The 7,177-nt window shown below is 50.6% G+C and overlaps 1 non-coding gene across 1 annotated transcript; it reads right to left on the bottom strand.

Annotated features, from left to right (window-relative positions):
• Nucleotides 1-1,489: 1,489 nt before the first annotated feature.
• On the bottom strand, nucleotides 1,490-1,562 carry TRNAK-CUU (transfer RNA lysine (anticodon CUU)). Its single transcript has one exon. It is a non-coding gene; the product is annotated as a tRNA-Lys (tRNA).
• Between the last annotated feature and the right edge of the window lie 5,615 nt (nucleotides 1,563-7,177).

The raw sequence follows: 7,177 nt of genomic DNA on the forward strand, positions 1-7,177 counted from the left end.
GGTCAACCAACGCTTGGGGTGCCTTTCAGCCAGTCCCGTGAAGCCTTGCCGCTCGGCCATCGGCGGAGTTATACGTAAATAAAAAAGTTCACGCGTATTTTTATTTCCGTGGGCCGTTTTGTATAGTGTGACAGTTGCGGTCTACACTCCAGGTGCACATGAGAGTGGGTGCACCTTTTTGGCGGCGGCGCGAAATAGTCGCCTGCCTGAGGCAGGGGTTCATGATTTTTCTATCTGTTTAGTAGCGCTAACTTACTCAAGATCTGTTTGTCTTTATTTGGACAGCCTTCGGCCGCTAAGCCGACGTCTTCATGGATGGATTTTTTTCGCGCCCTCCCTTTATCGCTTTTCAAGACAGTGTTTCGAAGCGTAATCGCAGCGTTTGAGTGCATGTATCCAGGGGAATATCCCCTAAAATGAAATGGGTTAGAGTTAATGGAGCAGTTATTCGTTATCACCTAGCATCCGTACGACGTACCACACTGAAGATGTATCCACACTGGGTGCGGATGCTTCTTTGAAAATCGAGTTTAAAACGAACGATATCTGCGGCGCGCTGTAAACGCGTTTAACGCCTTGTGAACATAATGCAGCAGGGCACAAGGACTAAAACTGCACGTGAACCCGAGTTCCTGCTGTTTTATGTGCATGCTGAGTCCTGCGCCATGTTCAACCTACGTTGCTATAATCATCTAGCCCGAACATCAATCAATCAATCAATCAATCAATCAACTTTATTCAGCATTTTTTGTCCTGAAGAACAGTATGCTGCCGGGCTAGTTGCTGCTGCATGATGTGAGGAAGTCAGCGCGAAAATCAGACGACAGAGACAAGAAGACGCATATTACTGTGAATGTCTGTGACTGCAGCTGGTTACAGTGTCTGTTAAACTTCTTATGTGTCTTCTTGTCTCTCTCGTCTGGGTTTCGCGCTGACTTCTTCAAATTATTACATGACTGCTGTTTAAATTCCCGCCCATGTCCAAGCCAATCTTTAAGTGACGAATGACAAACTTCTGGATAGTATTTATTTATTATTCTTGCGATGAATATGGCTTGCAAAGATATCCTTCATTAATTTCACGCAAACCATAGGTGATGCATTTTTCGCCCCGCAAAAAGAAAGTGATTATTAGGAAAGCGGCAAAACATTTAACATTAGCTCATTTTCGTGATTTCTGAATGTCCAAGGTCGAGAAAACTGGGCATGAATACGAAGGTCCATGAAGTAAATCAAGAGGGCAATTCGAAACCGTTCCATCCTTTGCTAATGTAGCGTTACTTTCAACAGCATCTCTGGGAGCTCGAACTTAGGTCTTGCTTTCATAAGTACATTGGAAAAGACTGTCTTCGAGCGTGTAAGAAACAAAGTTATGTGAACAGAAATTAAAATTTCTTACATTTTTACGATGCGCATCAAAAGTAATACGCCGGGCATCACAGGGTTACACCAAGTACAATAGTTGAAAAAAATTCGGAAAAGAAAACGACGCCCAACGTGGGGCTCGAACCCACGACCCTGAGATTAAGAGTCTCATGCTCTACCGACTGAGCTAGCCGGGCAACGGGTGGTCCTTGAGAGAAGTCCATATTAGTGCACTGCTTCGTTCGACGATATCGGGTGGTGATTGTTACTATATATTTGTTACGGTGTGAAGTTTGTGGCAGTGAATGTTGCGCGATGAGTGCTCTGTTGACTCCTAGCAAACGGCTCCCTAGCATTTATTTCTTATAGGGCATGCCCGTGAAGCACTCGGAGCCGTGCCAACTGCTACGGGAAGCGGAGAATACTGATCGGCTGAGGGGAAAGCAAAATGAAGAATGCTATAAAGTCCGGTAAAGCGGCTGACCGTAATATCGCATGCCGCCTCGTCGACGTCGCACGCTTCGGTAAGATTAAGACAACTGACTTGCCGCTCAGGTTTCGCTCGACGCATAGAGCAGCGTAGCTGTGTCCAAGTTAACGCCACGGAAGGTGTATGATATCAGGCCAACATTGTCCTTCCGTCTTCGTGCATCTTACCGATTCATTAACGTATTAAGCACGGATTAAGAAACAGATAATCGCAACGAATTTCGCAACCTCCTGGCATGCAAGGGTTGACCAACTGCTGCAGCAGACATTTTGACATATCGTGCTCAGGTGTTCCAGACACCCTCGGATCTCTTTGCAGGAATAGCCATACATGAGAGATTCTCTCCTGGTTAAACACCATCGCCGTAGGCCTCGTGGAGTTTCGTAACTGAAAAGTGCCGCATTCAACTTCTGTCTGATGAGCACGCTCGCGACCTGGCTTGAGCCGCAACGGACATTTAGGCCGGGGAGTGAGTGTTTTGCAGTGCCTGCCAGTTGCGGCGTACAGTCCAGGTGTTCATTAGAGTGGGGGCACCTTTTTTGTGCAGGTGCGAAATGTGTGCCTGCCACGATAGACCTCCTAGCCTACATTCCCGCTCTTGTGGCTGCATCCCACTTCCAGACCGAGATGAACCGCGCGGCTTCGCATTGCACTTTGCCGAGAGCGCCATTCCCTGACACACATGTCTATCATGGTCGAAGATATACTTGGAAAAGATTATAGGCCGAAGGCGAACGTGACCAAATCAACACCACGAAGGGGGAAAAAATCGCCTTTGCTCTTCGGTTTCGATGACTGTTCGCTACCGTCATGTATGTCACAACGAGCCGCTCTTCTCCCTTCCCTTGTCTGCTCAGTGGTAGTTTCAAGTCAGGATGTACTGCATACATCACAGTGGAATAAAGGAGTTTCCTGTATGCGCTAATTAACAGGGCGGCGATGGTTCTATATTGCGGCTTAAAGTTGATCCTGGTGGAAAGCGGTGAGCTTCGTTTGAGCAAATTGTCAGTCACCAGGTCCCGGTCTTTCGCCCTGAAAGTCATGCAAAAAGTGGATCGATGCAAACGGACACAACGACACATGCGTTGATACAAGCTGGGCAGCATCAGCACAGCCGCAGCAGTACGTCACTTGAATACATGCTCATGACAAAAGCCCAGGTTCCATGCCGTCCTCAGCGCCCGCGTTTCGATGGAAGCACCCGCTAAACGGGAAAAGCGCCCGCATGCTGTGAGAGGTCAGCGCACGTTAGGGCTCATTCACGCTTGGGAGTCGCAGAGGTCGCGCGACCAGCAGTCGCCTGTGACTACACCGCAGTTCGACAACACCGATGTTCACACTTGCAAAGGCGACCCGACCGCGGCGGTTGCGTTTTTATGGAGGAAAAACGCTAAGGCGCAAGTGTGCTGTGCGATGTCAGTGCACGTTAAAGATCCCCAGGTGGTCGAAATTATTCCGGAGCCCTCCACTACGGCACCTCTTCTTCCTTTCTTCTTTCACTCCCTCCTTTATCCCTTCCCTTACGGCGCGGTTCAGGTGTCCAACGATATATCAGACAGATACTGCGCCATTTCCTTTCCCCCAAAAACCAATTAAAAATTAAAAAAGGCGACCTGTGGGTCGCCTTCTCGTTCGATTCTCGTTTGAAATGAGAACTCTTGGGAATGACGGCTTTCGCGCACTTGCACGAGTTTCGTCTGCTTTGGCCGCGTCTCCTGCGCTCGCGCTTGGCCTTCGAAAGTGCTCTGGTCACTCGATATTAGCAATTGGCTGCGACGACCTGAGCGGAGAGGAAGATATAGCGGCAATGTGCACCGCGGCCGTACAAGCGGCCTGCCAGCCAGCCTGGATGCCGGCCGCTGGCATCACAAAAATTCGCTAGTATGTTGTTTGTTCGCGTTCATACCATGCTCTGGGAAGTCGAAATTCAAAAATGAATCAGTTTTGAGGGTCGTTGGCCAATACCGAGCTGTTGGATACAAGCAAATTTCTGCTCATAGCTGCTTTGCTGCTCTTGCCCAAAGCGGCTCGATCGCCTGGCGTCTATTTCTCCGCTGCTGAAGTCGCGGAAATCGAGCATATTTATATTATCATGAGACGGGGTTCACAATAAAGCCGTAACGAAAGTATCATCTTGGTTACAGCGCTGGTCAGTTCCGAAACGCAGTCAGCTGCGGCATCGATGTGAAACCGGCTAGGCTTAGTGACGACCACGGCAGCTCGGCGCACCCGCGAGCGGCGTCATTGCCGAAAGCTCGGCTCGCTCGCTGATTGGTTCAGCGGTTTGCGACTCGCAGTCGCGAGGCTGCAAAATCGAGCAGCGAGCGACTGGCCCGAGACTGTCGCTTTTCGACCAACGCGACCGTTTGCGACTGTCGCTTTTCGATTAAAACAGTCGCGCGACCTCTGCGACTCTCAAGTGTGAATGGACCCTTAAAGAACCTTAGGGGGTCTAAATTAATCGCAAGCCCTCCACTACGGCGTTTCTCACAGCCTATACGTGCCACTTCGGGAGGCTGAACCACACAGTTTAAGATTGTTAGAAGATATTAACGCGACAGCGTTAAGCCTGTTTCACATGCAAGCGAACCGCTCGCGAACTCCGCCGCCGCGGCGCATACACACTCTCTCAAGCGGCGGAGGAAGCCCCAGCGGCTGGAGCGGCGAGGTTCGGCAAGTTGGAAATTTTCGCGGCGGCGACGCGGCAGCACCGCATCTCAACCAATGACGGCCCGGCTAAGGTGACTAGATTGGAAAGATGTGAAAACCGGCCTGGAGAAACATGGCCCCGCAGTGCGCCGATGCCGTGTGGCGGCGCTGACGGCAGAGGCGCGTTAAGGCGCGCAGCCAAAATGAGCGCATCGCGTAGGCTAAATTTAACCACTGAAGCGAAAATGAGCCCGTTTTGCTTATCGGGCGTTTTCTGCTGGTGTCAAAGAATGGATCTTTATCATATAATAGTGTTTCGTCAACTCGCATCGTTATTCCCATGAAATGTGCTGCTTCACAAGCCGAGTTTGCATTGCATAGCTGGACTGAAGCGCATTTTGTGCGTTATTGTGATCGGAGGCCCCGACAGCGGGAACAGACGAGCCCGGCAGGCGCCATCGAACTATGTTTGACCCAAAGGTGATGTCGTCCTGAGAAGAGGATTAGGAACGGCACCTGGCGACGGTGAGCTGTGACAAAAGGCCTCTCATCCCTTCGTCCGGAGTATGGAATGCGGCGTTTCTCCCGAACTGCGCCCTCACGTGGACCAGCAGAAGACCCGAACAAAGGCACCGGACCCGCCTCGTTCGCTTGCACTTGCGCGGCCAGACAAAGCGGGGGCGGACACGGCTGATTCATCTTACCCTCTGGAATGCCCGGGGGCGTCAGGACGCATCTTTACACAAAGAGGATCACCGCCTGCTAAGCCAACGACCTTATGCACCTGCTCAACCGGTCGGAAACAGGATTCCAGGACCTCAAGGCGCCAGGGTTCCTTATCGCCTGTGCACGTGTTTGTGGGGGCGGAGCGGTCACGGGGTTAGGGAAGAGACTATGAAGAGAGTGTCTGCCCATTGGACGCTTGATCAGCCACCGGTTTCCCTAGCTAGGTGCCTAGGGAATATCCACTGTATTTAAGCCGCGATTTGGCTGGTTTCACGGCACTCCATCTCTGACTTTTGGGTCTCCCTGGTTCTGTTGTAAATATGTGGCAATCCATCTCTGACTTTTGGGTCTCCCTGGTTCTGTTGTAAATATGTAGCACTTCATCTCTGACTTTTGGTCTCCCTGCTTCTCTTGTAAATATGTAAATAAACCTTCAAGTTTTCCAACCCTCCTGAAGGCTTCCCTCCGTCGTCTGCAGAGTTCATCGTCATGCGGTGAAGACCTCGGTCCCGATACCCAAGCATATCAGCATGCACATTTCGAGACGCTGCCCAGGATGTGAGGGACACTGTTAATGACGAAGCGGAAGGTTTCGAAATAATTTATAATAATAATAATAATTGGTTTCCGGGGAAAGGAAATGGCGCGCGGTATCTGTCTCATATATCGGCGGACACCTGAACCGCGCTGTAAGGGAAGGGTTTCCTATTCCACCTCAAGAGGCGGTAAAGCAATACATACGTTCCGCTGAATTTCGTTCAGAAATTACTAGCATAATAAACACTATACCTGCTGAACAACTCGGAGCGATGCACCAACAGCTCATACAAGCCCAGGCACAGCTGATACAGTCCATGACGGACAGGATAGAAGCTACGATCAACACACGCTTGGAAAAACATGAAACCGGCATCAATAAGCTTTTCGAACTTGTACCTTATGAGGAATTGCCTCGCAAGCTGTGCGCAGTTCAACCCGCTGCCTGTCCTGATCCAGTATCTCCAGACCAGCAACATGGCACAGAAGAAAAGCACGCGAAAAGGTCGGCGGCGCCGCCAGTCCACTACATCAAAAGAAACAATTATATGGTAATGGAACTGTCGCAGGATACGCCGAAAACAAGCGCAATTAGCAGCATATATCGCAAACTCCCTTAATCCTCCCCCTGTCATCGCTGTGCAAGAGACGGAAACAAATCGCATTCATATCCGCGGTTATCGCACGGCAGTCCTTACGCCACGTACGGCAATCTTGACACTCGCATCCATGCCGATGCTAGACCGCACACCGACAAACACGCCAGCAAGCACGGACACTCAGTATACCGCGATAAAGCTCAGTTCACCCGGGCACACATATGGCCTCACTATTCTTAACATATACAGCAATCCCGAAGATAGAGGCAGAGTTATTCCGGGCATCCCGGGCTCATTTCGTTCCTCAAAGCTCCTTGTGGTGGATGATTTTAATGCACGTCACACGCACTGGGGATACACCTCGGATACCCCCAAAGGTAACGTCATTTCTACCGCAATGGCTGATTACAACCTTGGCCTGATCACAAACCCCACCGTACCCACTCGCATTGGCACAAGTGTCACCCGCGACACCACACCCGATCTCACATGGGCCACACCGAAATCGTTAAATCTCACACGGTGCTCCAAGACAGCCTTGGGAGTGACCACTTTCCAGTCTCCATTACTATTCACGATTCCAAGATTTTCAGCCCTCCTTCACAGCTCCTCACTGACTGGGATAAATTGCGCTCATACTTGGCAGCTTTTTCTACCGAAACCCGTACTGTCACCGACTGGACAGAGCGTCTGGTGGAGGCTATCCAGGCGAACAGCAAACGCATTAAAAACACCCCTGCGGCACCGCAGGTTGATCCGCATCTGGCTCATCTATGGGAGACCCGACAGGGAGATTTCAAGCGCTGGCGTC

This window comes from Amblyomma americanum, chromosome 2, assembly GCF_052857255.1.
Source record: "Amblyomma americanum isolate KBUSLIRL-KWMA chromosome 2, ASM5285725v1, whole genome shotgun sequence".
In the NCBI taxonomy this organism is placed as follows: domain Eukaryota; kingdom Metazoa; phylum Arthropoda; class Arachnida; order Ixodida; family Ixodidae; genus Amblyomma; species Amblyomma americanum.